Source organism: Bos grunniens, chromosome 20 (assembly GCF_055505025.1).
Source record: "Bos grunniens cultivar Pamir isolate PY7600 chromosome 20, Bosgru_T2T1.0, whole genome shotgun sequence".
Taxonomy (NCBI): domain Eukaryota; kingdom Metazoa; phylum Chordata; class Mammalia; order Artiodactyla; family Bovidae; genus Bos; species Bos grunniens.
Window position 1 is genome coordinate 30,037,014 of NC_141184.1, and position 17,958 is coordinate 30,054,971.

The 17,958-nt window shown below is 45.1% G+C and overlaps 1 protein-coding gene and 1 pseudogene across 8 annotated transcripts in view; both read left to right on the forward strand.

The window, feature by feature from the left end:
• Positions 1 to 17,958, forward strand: part of PDZD2 (PDZ domain containing 2) — a 404,529-nt gene that overhangs the window by 108,884 nt on the left and 277,687 nt on the right. The window contains exon 2 of one of the 8 annotated variants that reach the window (XM_086361281.1): positions 7,650 to 7,732. The exons of the other annotated variants lie outside the window; for them this stretch is intronic. The gene's annotated coding sequence lies outside the window, so the exon portion shown is untranslated. The remainder of the gene's footprint in view (positions 1 to 7,649; positions 7,733 to 17,958) is intronic. 8 annotated transcript variants of the gene reach the window in all.
• LOC147350185 (nucleolar protein 56 pseudogene) overlaps positions 1 to 17,958 on the forward strand; it is a 56,494-nt pseudogene that overhangs the window by 30,855 nt on the left and 7,681 nt on the right.

Here is a 17,958-nt window from a genome sequence, read left to right on the forward strand (position 1 = left end):
CAGCAGTGTGGACATAGCACATTTTGTTTATTCGTTCTTCAGTTGATGGACATCTAAGCTGTTTCCACCTGCTGGCTATTGTAAACAGTGCTGCCATCAACATCCATGTACAAGTTCTATTTAATGCCCATTTTCAGTTCTTTGGGGGTATATACCTCAAAATACAAATGGTAATTTTATGTTTATATTCTCAAGAAATTGCCAAACTTTTCTATAGAAGCTGCACCACCTTACCTGCCCCTCAACAATGTACGAGGGTTCTGGTTTCTCCACATCCTCACCCACATGTGTTTGACCAAGACTAATTCTTGTTGTAAGAGTTTCACAGTCAGGTGCTTCTTTGAGGGCTAGGGGCTGACCCGGTGAGGCAACCTCCAGTAGTCTTCAAGACCCAGCTCTCTCTGATGTTGGTCTGACTACAACCACAGTGGTGATCAATGGAGAGGACAAGCCTTGGCCAAATGCCACCTGTTCAGCTGCCCAAGCTTGAGTCACAACTTCAGCACCTTCATGGTATCCACCTTTCTGCTCAGCGACTCCCTCTGATGCCTGACTTACTTTCCAAATTTACCAGCATGTCTGTGCCAGCATTGGCCTTTCCCTCCCTTTAAGGTGACTACTCCACGTTTGAACCAGTTCATAGTCACACAACAACTTTGATAGAAGCCATGTGTCATGGTTGTTTTCAGTACAGCTGGCTGAGTACAATGGTTGGCCACAAATCAAAGCTCATTAGATGGAAGCATTAAATAAATCAGGATTGGGGAGGGAGGTGACTGTAAATGGAAGGCTGAATGTGAGAGATAATCCAGTCTGCTATCTCTAGTGTCTTTTGCATTTGGAGTGTTTAAACTTGGCCTGACATTTATAGGCATTTTTCAGCCTCCTCTCCTGCCCCCACCCCGTGCCACACACTTCCCCACAGCAATGAGCAGACTGGGAATAATTTGATGTGAAATCAAGGTGGAGCTCAGTAGAGCGGGTAATTAAGAATGTGATTTTTTTTTAAGCACTTAGGGAGTTATGAGAAATCAGAAACGTCTTTTTTGTTTGAATAAAAGTTACTGGTTTGTGAAGGCAGTGACTGAGATGTCATTATCTGTGTTCTGGGAAGCTGAGAGGCTCTGAGAATAGGCCTCAGTACTTCTTAGTACCAGGGGGAAACTTAACAGCATCAGCTCCTGCCCACAGAGCACCTCATGGCAAGGGTTACAGCCCCCACTGACCCTCTGGTACTGGACTGTCAACCTGAACTGCTTCCTAAGGAAAGCAGTTCCTAGTCTTCCTGGCCAGTCCCCAGGATGCAGTCCATCATTCACTGCAGGTATGGAGCTCTGCCCTTATCAGCTATTTAGGGCAGATAAAAAAAAATGAAGAGCCTCGTGATTCTTAACAATAACCACCTCTACAAGAAGAGAGTGATGTTCACAAGCCACACTGGAGGGAAATAGAGGGGAAGAACTACTCTGGCAAATAAGTCATATGAATTTTAATGACATGTGTGCTCTTAGATATAATGTGAAATTAGGAACATGGAAACTGAGTGATGGAAAGGAAGTGATGTCAGCAAGATGGCAGAATAGGAAGTCTCAGACTCTCCTTGCCCTAGGGAGACATCCACTCACCAACATGGACCAATTCCCTTTGTAAAAAATCTACAAATCAGTTCAAGAGGTGCCTGCAACCCAGGTGGGCGCAAAACCAGATGCATTGAGGCCGGTCACGTGAGTGCAGGTTGAAAGTGGCCAACTAGACGTAATAAATCTTCAAAGCATTTGAAAATAAAGGAAAAGAGGCATCCCTCTGATAATAAAATAAAAGATCAATGCATAATGGGTCATAGTAGAAGCATCACATGAAATTGAAAGACGCTTGCTCCTTGGAAGAAAAGCTATGACAAATCTAGACAGCATATTAAAAAAGCAGAGACATTACTTTGCCGACAAAGGTCCATCTAGTCAAGGCTATGGTTTTTCCAGTAGTCATGTATGGATGTGAGAAATGGACCATAAAGAAGGCTGAACACTGAAGAATTGATGCTTTTGAACTGTGGTGTCAGAGAAGACTCTTGAGAGTCCCTTGGACAGCAAGGAGATCAAACCAGTCCATCCTAAAGGAAATCAACTGTGAATATTCATTGGAAGGACTGATGCTGAAGCTGAAGCTCCATTCCTTTGGCCACCTGATGTGAAGAGCCGACTCCTTGGAAAAAGATCTTGATGCTGGGAAAGACTGAGAGCAGGAGAAGGAGGCAACAGAGGATGAGATGGTTGGATGGCATCACCGACTCAATGGTCATGAGTCTGAGCAAATTCCACAAGATAGTGAAGAGCAGGGAAGCCTGGAGTGCTGCAGTCTATGGGGTTGCAAAGAGTTGGACATGATTTAGCAACTGAAAATCAAAATGTGAAAGGGAGACGGTATGACTCTGGAGTCCTGAAGACAGAAGCATCAAGGAGACGCGTCCCAGAGTTCCAGGTGGTCCACCTGCTGTTCACTCCTTCAACACTTCTGTTCACTGTCCTATCAGCGCCCGGAGAGGAAGCTCCTCCTACCTTCCATGGAAGATGCTTGTTCTCCCGCTTAGAGAATTAGTGGCCATACTTCCCTCTTGTTTAGAGCTTAAAACTTCAACCTTGTACCCAAAAGCTAAAACTGAGAAAAGAGGTGTTTTTTTTTTTTATTATTATTGTTTTAAGTGAAGGATTTGGAAGATGGTAATTTAAGTCACAATGAAGATAAAAAGCAGTTTCCTGCCCACCACTGCTCACCCTCAGTCCTTTTTCCTCTTCCTACTGCCCTATTCTCTGAAAAATGCAGCCTGAGAAAATATGACCCTGGGGAATACTGGATGTGAGAAAGCTGTGTAGCCTGAACTGAAAAGCAATTAACTGTCCCTGAGCAGTCTCCGAGCAGGCAGAGGCGCGTCCCCGAGGCAGGAAGACATCACCATGATTTAGGTCTGTGTTGGTTGGTTTGCTGACAGCATCCTGTGTGTCCCGAGGCCCCATAAGAAATGGCTGGTGAAGACTGAGGTCACCGCTTCGCCCAGCTGGACTGTATCTTTGCAGTGACCTAAGGGTCAGTGAGTAAGGAAGAGAAGGCCGAGGCCAGCGATGACCTTGAATGTGTATCCAGCTGTGAGCTGTTGCTCAGGCTTCCAAATGGTAAATTAAGATTATGCCTGGTTGGTTTTTGCTTCTTTATGTTTAGAGGGGGAAAAAAACAACACCACCTTTATAGTTCTATATTCCACAACCTGAAACTTGGATGTCCACTTCTGAATGATGCCTGTGTGCTAAGTCATTTCAGTCGTATCCGACTCTTTGTGACCCTATAGACTGTAGCCCGCCAGGCTCCTCTGTCCATGGGATTCTCCAGGCAAGAATACTGGAGTGGGTTGCCATTCCCATTTCCAAGGGATCGTCCCGACCCAGGGATCAAACCTGAGTCTCCCGCATTATAGGCAGATTCTTTACCATCTGAGCCACCAGGGAAGCCAAAAAAATCACTTGACGGTGGTGGGATGCACTCTGAATGATGCCAATAAATAAAGATAAAAAAGAATTCCATGGTCAGCTAAGCTTTAGCAGCTCTGGTTTTAGCCTTAAACTGGAGTCCATAGTGCTGGACTGCTCAGAGCCTTCAGTAAGAACTATGCCTCTAAAAAGAGCGTGCAGCAGACAGCAGTTCTCAAATGCATCTGATAATGGAACCCTCTTGAGTGCGGCGGCTCTTGTAACTGTTACTAAGTAGAACACGTCTGGCTGCTCTGTACCTGTTCCTCAGTTCAAACCTTTCTTTGTCTCATTTGATTTTTCAAAACTAGGTGACTCGCTGTCTTGTGTTCGTTTCTTCTCCCATGTGATTTTTTTTTTTTTTTTTTAAGATACTGACCCATTTTGACTATGTTTTAATAAAAGGTCCATCCACCAGCTTGAAGTCAGAGGAGGACTACTTTAAGGTTTCAAATGGCCTTATCATCTTCAGTTTTAATGATGAGGACAGAGGCCCAAAGAAATGAAATAAGTGCCTGTGGCCACGCCGCCAGCCAGTCAGTGCAGAGCCGGGCAGTGTGGCCATGTAGAGCCTGCCTGCAGGCTCAGGGTTCTGTGGGCACTTGCTTTTCCATGCATGATCTCCTTTGAGCCTGAGGTCATGGCTCCTGTCTTGTTCCCTGGTTTGTTCCTAACCCATACTTTTTGAGAGGATTTATCCAGGTCTCTTATGCCAACTGTTATTCAGCTATTTTTCCCTTTGTCCCATTTTGGGTAGAGAAGTCCCCTGCCAAATACTTTCTGGTGACATATTTGAAGGCAGAGTAATACGCTGGGAGCAACCAGATCCACTCCTTTGGAACAGTGATTTCCTTACCAGCCTTGCCTTTTTTTACCTGTGTGATCAGCGCTTCCATCTGAGTTCTCACTGCTCCTAGAGGCTTGGCTCAGCCAACAGCAAGAGAATAGCTGGTACAAGGTGCACGGAACCAGGTCCTGGAGTTAGTCTCTACCTACTAGGTGAGGTGGGCAGGGTTTTGTATCACAGGGATCTAGTAATGGCTGGCTGTGGTTCAGGCAAACAGCTGCACCAGGGTCTCCAAAGGCTGGTGGAATGCAGTGAAAGACAGGCTGGCAGGCAGCTTGCAACACACTCCAGCCATCATGGCAAGAGGCAGGGAGGCCTTTCAGATGCTACGATGAGAACTAGCAATAGATAGATTAGGCTTGGTGGTTAGAACTGAAAGCATGGTCAGAACTGAAGCAACGATGGGAGTCAATGGATGCCGAGTCTACAGGTACGCTGCTGAGCTGCTCTCCGATCTTTCCTGCCAAATGTAACAGGTGCATGAAGAATTACTGATGGTGCCGAGCAAGGACAGATAGTAGGCTGGACAGTTCACAGGGGTCCACAGGTAGGGAGGGCTTCCCTGGTGGCTCAGACAGTAAAGAATCTGCCTGCAATTCAGAAGTCCCAGGTTCAGTCCCTGGGTCCGGAAGATCCTCTGGAGAAAGGAATGGCTCCCCATTCTAGTATTCTTGCCTGGAGAATTCCATGGACAGAAGAGCCTGGTGGGCTACAGTCCATGGGACCGCAAAAAGTCAGACACGATTGACAGACTAACAGCACCACCGGTAGGGAGAGCTAGAGGCTGAGAACCAATAGCGCTCTCTTCTTTCCCTCATGTAACACTTGCAATCCTGATCTTCACTGTCACAGATTCTCTAAAGAGGGGGACAGTGCCTGTTTTCTTCATCTTTGTATTGGCTGAGCATAGCACTGCCCTAGAGGTGCTCAGTAAATGCTTTCAGAATGAATGAATGTGAACTGTTTCACAGTAGTAGAGATGGAATTAAATCTACACGGGATGCAATGTTCAATGAGTTTGAAATCTGGGTCCTCACATTGCTGAGGGCAGATGTGGCTGGTGAGTCCCTCCCTGACACGGTGATTTTCCAGACCCCTCAGACTTGAGTGGCTTGTGTTTGAGTCAGTGCTGACCAGGCAGCCTGGATGTGGCATGAAGCTGAACTAACCTGGATGGAAGCAAACACGGTTGACTCCCGAGGCTGCGAATGTTTCTATTTCGAGCAATTTGTCCAGTAAACATTTATCAGGCTCTGTTTCACCTCACTGAGGATAAAAGGGAAGCTTGGATCAGAATCCTAGGGGCAGATTTTGGACCAGTGGTGACATTTCTAAAATCACCAAGCAAATGTTTTCCATCTAGCCATGGTAATTCAGAATTTCAAGATCAGGAAAGGACAGCTGGTCAGACGTTAAGAAGTGCACAGCCTCGGAGTTTTAAAATAGGGCAAAAAAAATCAGTATCAACTTAATTTTGACTAATAGAGCCAGGTTTCTACCCAAGCTAGGTGCTCGGCTTTTATTTTTTAATTGTTCCTCCTGATATTTTAAAACCCTGTTGTGTTCTGATTCCCTGAGAAGTTGGGAGAGGTCCATTTTTAATGCAAAATGCAGAGCTTGGGATGTGCCTAAGTGGCCTGGGGAGTGTGGCAAGGCTCCAGTGGGGCCAGAGTCCACAGTCACAGGACGCGGCTGTGGTGAGGAACTTTGGAGTCACTTAGCTCATCAATAAGGTCCTGATTCCTGCTGATGGAAACTTGCAGACAAAATACTAATGCCTTTCAGGAAACTGGATCTGGATTTTGTTGTGTTTCTCACACCGCCCCACTCCTTGCGCTCTGTGAAGTCTCTTACGGGTCCCCCAGTGAAGTCCTTGTAACACATCTGACCTCTTCAGTCATTTCACCAAGACTTATGCGCTCTGGCAGGCTGACGTGGACTCCTCTTTTCCAAAAGATGAAAAGCATGTCACTGAAAATATTAGTCAGGCTCAAGGAAAAGCTTTGTGAGTTTTGCATAATCACAAAGAAAGAAAAAGTAGGTCACATTTGGAGCCTGTTCTGTTGGTGGAAGAAAAAAGAGGATGAAGAAGAAGTGTCAGATGATTTAGTTTTCTCTCAGCTTCTTAAGACCAAGTGATAGTGTCAGAGGCCCCGGAGTCTGACACCACGCCCACATGCTTGAGTCTCCCCCAGGATGGAAGAAAGCATGTCCAAACTGGGCTCCGTGAGATGTGTGAGCCGCGGGGAATGGATGGAGCCAATTGGTGTATCCCTTGTATGTGCCTCAGAGAGATTCATTGGCAGCTGCCATTTGAATGGGAAGACAGTGTTTCGGGGACTTGTCTGGGGCTGGGGGATTCATCCTGAGTGATTTCAGTCTCAGGTAACCCAGGAGGCACTCGCCATTTCTAGTTCACTGACTGCAGTTGTCTGTCAATGGGGTTAGAAATTGTAAACAGGGCTTGGCTACTCCAAAGACGCAGAGACTGCCCTGATCTTTAGGGCTCTGGGATTCCTTGGACCGGGTCAGATTCCTTGAGAGAGGCACTCATAGCAATGGCCACCCCTGAATCGTCTGATGTGAGCCAAACTCAGTGGGTCGGAGAGCTCTACATACTTGCGTTCGGAGGAATGCTTTATGTCCAAAGTATCAAACCCGGCCAGTTTCTCTGCTGCAGCTGCAGCTTTCTTAGATTCTCAGGATTAGAAAACAAAGGCAAATATGCTGTCAGTGGCCTCAGTTCTGGGTCTTGTCTTCTGTATTTTCACTTTCTTTTGCCTACTGTTTTCATTTTTTTGTACCTCATATTTTGCAGGAGTTGTGGCCTTGAAAATTTGGCATGTGTGTAAAGAAGAGTGCATGGTTGAATCATTAGAGAAGCTTGCTGTTAAAGGAAACACTGCAGTGATGCAGTTTGTAAAGGGAAGAATTCTTTGGTTGTGACAAATAGGCACGATTTAATGAGACTGCTTGGGAATAACCTCTGAGTTTAAAGTATTTGTTGTTCATAAATTGAGACTCTCTGTGACAGTAGATGAAGTTCTGCCACTGTATATTTGACAAAAGAGGAAACAGAGAATGATATAGGGATTATCTGTGACTTTTATTACTCATGTAACTATTCAGAACTCTTGGTCGGGGGGGTCTCAGTCTGTGGGTGGATGCTGCAGTATGTTTTGGTGTTTATCATGTGTGTGTAGCTATCTTGTCATCCCTAAGCTTATTGAGTCAGGGCAGACTAGGTATAGGGCCTGAGTTGATTACAGTCTATTCCCTTCCAGGTCAATGGAGGTGTTTTGGCAATTCCCAGGACCACCAAAGTTGATGTAGATTTGCATTGTGTGGAGAGGCAGAGGATGTGGAGGTAAGAGTCTGGCAGGTCTGCTGTTGGATTGGCCAGGGTCCACCAACAGGAAATCGAAGTCAACAAGAAGGCGAGTGCAGGTAATGGAGCCAGGTCCAAAGTTGAAAACGATTAGATCATTTCCTCGCCAGCAAGAGTGAGGGCTGTGGTAGACCAGAAAGACATGAGTGCTTCATGAAGCCAAGGTCAACAGCCTGCCAAGTCAAAGGGCGGTTGAAGCAAGAGTGGCTATGGGTAAAATGGAGAGACCTGACTCTTCCACTCACTTCTGCCTGAACTTTGTCTCGCTGGGCCTTAGTTTCTTCAACCTCTTTAAAATGTGGTTATATTAGAGGAGTTAACTTTCAAACTTACTGTGTTTAAGGCACTGTAACCCTTTCTATAAAGAAGATTTTTATAAGAAAACCCTGTGTGTGTGTATTAGTTACTCAGTCGTGTCTGACTCTTTGCAACCCCATGGCCTGTAGTCCAGCAGGCTCTCTGTCCATGGGATTGTCTAGACAAGAACACTTGGAGTGGGTTGCCATTCCCTTTTCCAGAGGATCTTCCCAACCCAGGGATTGAACCCTGGTCTCCTACATTGCAGGCAGATTCTTTACCATTTGAGCTATAGGGAAGTCCTTCAGAAAACCCTATATACATAAAAAAAAAAGTGGGTATGCTCCAGTTGGCACTGAGGGGAGCAGGACTGGGTACCAGAGCCCTAACTACATGGCCCCTGTCTTAAATATCATGGTGATTCCTTCACCTCCCAGGGACCGCATTCAAAGGTATTGGATAAATTTTTTAAATCCTTTCTAGCCCACGGGTTGGTCAATAAGATTTTGAAATCATCACTGACTTTCTTCTAAAGCTGCTCATGGGTTTCTAGAGCAGCTTTTGCCTGCAGGGCAGCCCCCTCCTGATTTTGGAAGGAGTCCTCTTCACAGGGCCTGGTCTCTCTGCCAATCACAGGCCAACCAGAAGTTTCTGCAGGCCAGCTGAGTAACCAGAGCCAAGAGGCCCTCGACCAGACCTGGAAGGCACAGTGGACATACACATTGTCCTCTGTCTGCTTAAATAGACCCCACGGAGTGTTAGGGAGCCCTCTGTGCACCAAGCCTTCTAACCTTGTGGGAGGTGGGGAGTTTGGAGGCAGCAGGTGGGTGTTGAGATTCCCAGTCTGTGGGATTAGAAAGTGAAAGTGGTGGAGAAGCAACACCAGCAATAATACCAGCATTTACCCCACACGCAAAAGTCTCTCAAACAAGAAATATTAGAAAGGAGGAAGAAACACAGTAGCATCTTACTTTCCTACAGAGACCAAGTTCAAGTTCCAAAACCAAGTCCCGCTGGGGTCAGGGATCAGTAGCCCCTTTCCTGTACGCAAAAGTTCTGTCTTAGACTTCTTTACTCATGCTGAAACAGGAGCTCAAGTTTCATTCAAACTACACAGTTGGTAAAAATAAATAAATAAATAAAATCCCTTACACTATATATTCACAAAATTCTTTTTACTTAAAAAAAAAACAAAAATCTATACAGTCAGAAATTCAGAGTCTTCTGACATACTTGATATAATCCAGGGAGAAAACCTGAACTTCAATATTAATACCTGGACTGTTGTCCCAGCTCTGCTCCAAGCTGAGTGACTTTGGGCAAATCACTTGGGCTTTCCGTGCCTGGGTTGATGTCTGATAAACTGAAAGAACACCCAACCATAGCAAGGAGACAGTGAAGCACTAGCTGTGAACTTTGAGAGTGGTCGCCCTGCTCTGTAAATCTACTGGAATGGTCAGTATGCAGCAGGTGAACACAGATATGAATACCTGGAGGGGTGGTGTGGTCCCATCTACAGAGCATGGGGTCACCTGGGCCGAGACTGCTGATCTCCCCCGCTGGTCACTGCTCTTCTGTTAAATCACCAGTACCAGCTTTGTGCCCAGGGCAGGAGCCAGTCTCCCCGCCCCCTCAACGATGGCTGAGTTTGGGCTCCAGCACCTGGAGCCTGACGCCCACTCGCCTGGCCTCCTTACTTGGCATTCTGCCTGCCTGGGACTAGGGGAGTAGTTTGGAATTTCAGCAGCACCCTATGCAGGCAATAAAAACCTAGGAGGTCAGAGAAGGAGGAAATTTAAAGAGAAGGAAGGAGAGGAAAGGAGTGAGTCAGAAAGCTCTGAAGGGAAAGGAACTGCTCCCTTTGCCAGAAGGTTGGTTATTATATGAAGAATACATATTCACTGTAGGAAAAATATAAAGTAAAGGAAGATAAAAGAACTTGTTAGTCACATCACCTGGAATTAATACAGTTAATATTTTAGCTATTTTACTTTGTGGCTTTTTACATACACACACACACACCAATATGAAGAGGATCATAGTTCTGTACTGGTAAATGTCTTACGAGTGCCTGGAGGAGAGGCCATCACAATTGGAGCATTTGCCAATTTCCATGGTGTAAATGCTTCCACTGTAGCTGATTTCCAACTACCAATGTGATGTCAACCACCTTGCAAAATTCCTGATAATTTACCATTCAGCTTTTGGGGACCAGCAAGAGCACACCACTGACCAAGTTTTGTTTTCTAATTAGTCTTGCCTCGCTTACAATATAGGCCAAAAGTCCTTATGCTTAAATGTTTGAAAGTTGTATTTATCAAATTACCTATTTTTTGAAACAGTACTGTTTCCTTTTTGGAATTTAGAGCTGGATCACTTTCTATGCCACTAGTTGTAAATGGTGCCTATAGTTAGACTTTGCCTATTTCTCGTGTTCTGGTGATCCTTATGTGAGTGGGGAGTGGACCCCAACTTTATTAGGTGGGAGGAACAGAAATGTAGTTGGAAAAAAAAAAAAAGACAGATTAATGTGATCATGCAAATGATGACCTGGAACTGATTCTGCAGCCCATTCTCCCAGGACGGATTTGACTTAATGGAGGCAATTTTCTCCTTTGCAATCCTTCTCCTCAGCCCAGCAGCTCAGCTCTAGACTTGTCACTCATTTTTTTTTTTTTTTTTTTTCTTTTTTGGATGGAAATCGGTGCTCCTCCTGTCAGATGAAAATGGGCTGCAACTGTTTGGCCCACGTCAAACCCACTAATCAGGTCCATGTTTTCCTTGTTGAATGGGAGCTTTGGGGAATTGCAAGGGGCAGAGGGAGTGGAGGGCCGCACTCACACAGCAGCAGAGTGTGAGTGTGTTTTCATCTCCCACTTGGCTCCACGTTGAGCTGGTGGACTCTTACATCTATGGTAAGAGTCAGCTAGGTGGAAAAAGTAGTTGGTGCCAAAGCTCTCCCACACTGGAGTTTTAATTGCCTTCGAAGAGGCTGAGCTTTGTGAGCTTCTGATAATAAACCTGGCTCTCCCAGGCAGGCCTGGTGAGTTCAGACAGGGAGTTTCCAGGTAAGACTGGATAGGTGTGGGCAGTGGGGTGTTGTAAGTGGGCCCTGGGCCACGGGGAGTCCGTTGCTGCAGTTCTACGAAGGGAAGGCTTAGCCTTGGCCTCCACCTCTGGAGTGTGAATATTTGTTGTTGTTCAGTTGTTAAGTCGTGTCCAACACTTTATGACCCCATAGACTGCAGCATGCCAGGCTTCCCTGTCCTTCACTATCTCCTGGAGTTTGCTCAAACTCATGTCCATTGAGTCAATGAGGGAAGAAGTCAAACCTTGACTTCTAGCCCCAGGTCTGTCCAATTCCTTGGGTCATCTCTGACTCCTTTATCCCTTTCCCCACCAACCTGATACCAAGTGGTCACCTAGACTGGGCAACTCTGCCTCTGGTCCAAGAAGCTACTCCCACCTGGTCCCCACTGCCTTGATCCAGATGTTCATATATCACCAGAACCATGAGGACGGTCTTGTAATAGGCCTTCCTGATGGCTAGTCTCAGCCTATAAAACTGCCATCCATATCTCTAAACACACACACACACATTTTTAAAATCATCACTGTAATATATGTTCACAAGAATTTAAAAAATGCAGATGTTCAAAGGTGAAAAACCACTCATGGACTTAACTTCCTTGAGGTAAAAACAGTTATCATTTTTGTGAATATCCCTCAAAGAGATTGTTTAGGAATGAAAATATTCAAAACTACTTTGCAACTTCTTCTTCACATATTTTAGTGAACATTTTTGCACATTGATACTTCTCTAGAATGAAATCACAAATTTGGTGATATCTTTCCCTTGCTTAAATAATTCTATAAATAGCCCCCCACTCACCCCCCAAACAACCAAAATCCATTGGCTACATGTGGAAGGTCAAATTCCTTGGAACAGGAGGGAAGGTCAAACATAACCAGCCTCACCCACCAGCCCCGACTCTCTCTATGCCACCATTTTTTTGCCTGAATACAAAGCCTGCGTGTTTACTCTGAGAATTCCATATGAATTGGCTTGTGTATATGACTTCTACCTCCCCCATTTCCCACTTTGTGAATTCTTTCATTCTTTAAGATTTATCTTAAATTATGTATGTGTCTGTCCCTAGGAAAACTGGGAATCTCTTGAGGGCAGAAACAGAACTTGGTTTGTATTTTTAGCAACTTGTGGTCATGCCTGGCACAGGGCAGTAGGCACTCGGTAAATATTTATGGAATGAATTGGCCTCGCTTTGGCATGTCTGTTTTTATCCTCTTGCCAGTTCCATGCATCGGTTTGTATTAGTGTCCATGATTAATCCAGTATTGTATTTTCTTTTCCTCCTTTACTGTGTCTATGTCTTAACCACATTCAAATAAGAGCCCCTGGCTTGGAGCCATTCACTTCTTTAATTGTGTCATTGCTGGTGGATTTAAGATGTCAGTAGTTTCTAGTGGCTTTACCATACTATTTTGGAATCCCTGAGACGCAAACTCACTTTTTCAGAGTCAACAGCCCAGAGTCAGCCCTCTTCTGAAGAACTGATGTATAGGTTTATGGAAATGCTTGAAACAGGAGAAGGCAGTAGAGTTTACAAAGTGGGAGCCCCAAGCCAGGGGGCTAACTCAACGCTCAGAGGAGGTGAAGGGGGCAGGAAATGTCAAGGGCATTAAGAGTAGAGTGTGATATAATTGGCCCAGAGCTCTGGCCATGAGCTGTGGGATTCAGTACCTTAAAGATGCCTGAGGGACTCTGGCCTCTGCCTGTGCTTCAGAGAAAAATGTATGTTAGTTCAGACATCACGTGCTGTTTCTTGTGGATCTGAAGATGCTTAAATATGGAGGTTTCACCTGAGGGAGGAGTAAACTTATTTTCAACAGTTCATCAACAAACATTAAACTAGAGCTATTTTTATTCAAACTCATAGAAAAGGGAAAACTAATCAATTCCACTCCTACTGTGGGCAATATCCATAGAGAAATAAGGATGAGCAAATGTCTGCCCTTTGGATGGAAGTCGAGACAGATAGATCCACAGTTATTGCTGCGAATCTCAGAATTTTAAATGTCTGCCTTTGACGTTCCCTTTTAATAGAAGCTGCAAGAGCGACTTCACTTTCACTTTTCACTTTCATGCATTGGAGAAGGAAATGGCAACCCACTCCAGTATTCTTGCCTGGAGAATCCCAGGGACAAGGGAGCCTGGTGGGCTGCCGTCTATGGGGTCACACAGAGTCGGAGACAAATGAAGCGACTTAGCAGCAGCAGCAGCAGCAAGTGCATACCCAAGTAGTAAAGATCCTATCCAAACCAGCTTCAAGAGGAAGAATATTCAGTGGTTCTCTAGTGTCCACAGTGTCTTCAAGTCCCAACTCTGTAGTCGCTCTCACTCTGCCTTCCTCAGCATCAAGCTTCATTTCAGGCTAATATCAAGATGGCAGCATCAATCTAGCCATCCAACCCAGTCCTGATGGTATCCGGAGGAAGAAGAGGGACCAGCACTTCTTGGCACTTTGTCTTAGGAGTTAGGTGAGGTTTTCTAGAAGATCCCTGGAAGGTTTCACCTCATGACTCAATGACAGTATTGGGTCACCTGCCCAGTCCTGAAACCATTGCTGGCCAGGAGAGGGTGTTACCAATGATCAGTTACATCCATCTTTAGAGCTGAGGTACCTATTTTATGGATGAATCCCTGAGCAAAATCAGAATTCTGTTAGGGAGTGAAAAAGAAGGAATGGACGCTGGGTAGACAGTCAACTCCAACTCAAAACAAGCCACAGAGTTGGTTGCCAACTGTATACTCTAGTGACTTTCAGGTTTTTAGTTGGTGCATTCAAACAAAGTCTAACCTAGAAAAATAAATGAACTGATAAAATCAGAGCAGTTGTGGTTGTAAATCTACCCAAGATTGTGGTCATAAGACCATTGTTTGACAATCACAAGTTGAGTACTTCTTGTGTTTACATCAAAATTTTCTTTATTCCTGTCTCCTTTCATCCTTACAACACAGTTGTACTATATGGGAAAAGAGGTCAGCTGGCCAGAGAGGACCAGTATTTACAGACTCCAGGCAAGCAGGGCTTTCAAGGAAGACATCTGGGCTGGGAGTAACAGGCTGGGCCCATGAGACCAGGGGTGAGGTGACAGGGAGCTGGGAAGAGAAGTTTTCCTGAGTAGGGTAATAAACTGCAGTTCGGGGCTGATTCATTCATTCTGCCTGCCTAGTGTGTGTGGCCCTGGCCCATGGGTGATGTTTTCATCCAGAAGGAAGTGAAAGGCCTGTTGAGGTGGGAGCAGAGATGCTGGGTAGGACTGATTCACAGAGGGCAGAGAAGGCACGCAGGCCAAAGGCTCTAAGATCTTCACTTTGAGATGGGGTAGGTATAGGTTTGCCATGTAAAATACAGAATGTCTAGTTAAACCTGAAAATCAGATAAACAATGAGTACAAATTTTAGTATAAATATGTCCCAAATATTGCATTTTTCTTGTTGAGTCACTAAATCATGTCTGACTCTTTGAGACCCCATAGACTGCAGCACATCATGCTTCCCTGTCCTTCACTATCTCCCAGAGTTTGCTGAAATTCATGTCCATTGAGTCAGTGATGCTATCTAACCATATATTAAGATGTACTACATACTTGGCCAATACTAAAGAAAGGCAATGCCAAAGAATGTTCAAACTACCACACGATTGGCACTCATCTCACACACTAGTAAAGCAATGCTCAAAATTCTCCAAGCCAGGCTTCAACAGTACATGAACTGAGAACTTCCAGATGTTCAAGCTGGATTTAGAAAAGGCAGAGGAACCAGAGATCAAATTTCCAACATCTGTTGGATCATATAAAAAGCAAGAGAATTCCAGAAAATGCCTACTTCTGCTTTATTGACTATGCCAAAGCCTTTGACTGTGTGGATCACAACAAACTGTGGAAAATTCTTCAAGAGATGGGAGTACCAGAGCACCTTACCTGCCTCCTGAGAAATCTGTGTACAGGTTAAGAAGCAACGTTAGAACCAGACATGAAACAATGAACTGGTTCCAAATTGTGAAAGAAGTATGTCAAGGCTGTATATTGTCACCCTACTTATTTAACTTCTATGCAGAGTACATCATGAGAAATGCTGGGCTGGATGAAGCACAAGCTGGAATCAAGATTGCCGGGAGAAATACCAATAACCTCAGATATGAAAATGACACCACCCTTATGGCAGAAAGTAAAGAACTAAAGAGCCTCTTGATGAAAGTGAAAGAGGAGAGTGAAAAAGCTGGCTTCAAATTCAACATTCAAAAAACTAAGATCTGGTCCCATCACTTCATGGCAAATACATGGGGTAACAATGGAAACAGTGACAGACTTTATTTTCTTGGGTTCCAAAATCACTGCAGATGGTGACTGCAGCCATGACATTAAAGGACACTCACTCCTTGGAAGAAAAGCTATGACAAACCTAGACAGCATATGAAAAAGCAGAGATATTACTTTGCCAACAAAGGTCCATATGGTCAAAGCTATGGTTTTTTCCAGTAGTCATGTATGGATGTAAGAGTTGGACTATAAAGAAAGCTGAGCACCAAAGAATTGATGCTTTTGAACTGTGGTGTTGCAGAAGGCTCTTGAGAGTCCCTCAGACTGCAAGGAGATCCCAGAAGTGGGATTGTTGGATCATATGGTAACTAGACTTTTCATTTTTTAAGAAACTTCCATACTGTTCTCTGAAGTAGCTGCACCAATTTACATTCCCACCAACAATGTAGGAGGATTCCCTTTTTTCCACACCATCCTCAGGGTTTGTTATTTGTAGACTTTTTAATAATGGCCATTCTGACTGGTGTGAGGTGATACCTCACTGTAGTTTTGATTTGCATTTCTCTAATAACTAGTAATGCTAGCATCCTTTCATGGCATACTATATACTCTTATTTGCTAAATCTAGCAGCCCTACATGGATAAGAAATGAGGGGCTCCTGAAACATCTAGATGGGGTTGACTTTCTTTCCATGGTCTCCATTCTGAGTCACGGTGTAGTGGCACCTCTTGTTCTACTCGACAAATAGTTTCAAAGCCCTATTACCTCAGAATTACCTGAAACACTTGTTCAAAATGAAATGAGGGGGCTTTCATGAAATGCTTGTTAAAGGCCTCCCTGATAGCTCAGTTGGTAAAGAATCCGCTTGCAATGCAGGAGACTCTAGTTCGATTTCTAGGTCAGGAAGATCTCCTGGAGAAGGGATAGGCTACCCACTCCAGTATTCTTGGGCTTCTCTCATGGCTCAGCTGGTGAAGAATCCGCCTGCAGTGTGGTAAACCTTGGTTCAATCCCTAGACAGGGAAGATCCCCTGGAGAAGGAAACAGTTACCCACTCCAGTATTCTGACCTGGAGAATTCCATGGACTGTTTAATCCATGGGGTTGCAAAGAGTCGGCCATGACTGAGCAACTTTCACTTGTTAAAAATGCAGATATCTGAAAAATACCGTGGCCTCCAGTGATTCTGACACTGGACCCAGCTATGGAAGACTACTTCAGATTTTAAGTTTCTGCAGGTGAGGGGTCCCTTTGTTTATTACAGTCAATAAGTATTTGTTAAAAGTACGAGTGAATGAATGAATGATTCATCCCTGAGGAATCCTCATTGGCTTAATCTTGCTTGTCTTGTAGAACCCAAGAACCTCAGGAGCACAGGCATCTTTCTTTCCATTTCTTTTCTGGTCGTGAGAGTCATGGGAAAGAACTTGGGTGTGAGGGCGAAATGGAGAGAGACTTGGAGAGCAGAGAACAGGAATGAGACGAGACAGAGCAGGAGAGAGCAGAGCCCACGGCAGGGGGCTGGCCAGACACGGGGCAAGAGTGTGTGCATGGGGAGGTGGGCCAAGTTTTTAATCACCTCCTCAGGCAAAGAGACTTGCGATTTCAAGTTGAGAACAGGTCCTCAGTTATTTTCACAGGATTCCTTTAGAGTCTGACTTGGCACGTACTCAGCTTCGCAGAGGGAATGACCAGGATGCTTAAAGCATGTTGGAAGTGCTTCAGTGGAACGTGGTGGGTGGCAGGTAATGGCCGTTTTGCTAATCTTGATAATTCCCCACTTCAGCAGGGTACCTCAGAGCATCTTTCCCACAGCACGTATCTCTGCAGGCTTAGCTGTGGGGAGACTAGATTACTGTCCTGAAACATTAAACCCGTAATGGACCCAGCCATCTACAGGTCTCCCAAATGGATGTGCCCCAGTGCCCACATTTCCTCCAATGCAGAGAATCACAAAGGAGCTTTTGGTTCCAATTTTTCCGGCGAGAGCCTCTGCCTGATGGCTGAGAACCTGCTTCCAATCCCAAGTGAAAGTCTGCCGGGTGATGTCATGGACACCTAGCTCTCTGCCTACCGACTGAATCGCAGGTCCCTTCTCAATCTGCTCCCCCATCTGTGTAGCAGGGATGCTGCCACTGGGCCTCAGGGCTATGAGAAATGCTCAAGCCATCTGGAATCTCAGCAGCATAAGGCTCCTCAGCAGGGCTCTGGGTCAAGGCAATGAGGAGAACATTGACTCCCCTGGTTTTTTTCCTTGTGATTTTGGTTCCGTCCCTCCTGCCCTCGCTTCGCCCAAGCTCTCCTGCACACCAGTCCAGGCAGACCAAAGCTGTGCTGCAGAGGGCCTGCTGAGTGATGGCTTCGTGACCCCCCTGTAGTTTGGTTAAATCTGGAAGGTTTCCTTGGTTCCTGGGGGCAACCGTGAGACCCCTGTCCTGCAACCCTTACCTTAGAAATAAAGAAGACAAATTTCTATGTTAAGAATTAAACTAGTAAATTACATCATACACGGTTGAATAGCCAGCCTCAAAAATACCCAAGTTAGGAAATTGTCCATAAAAACA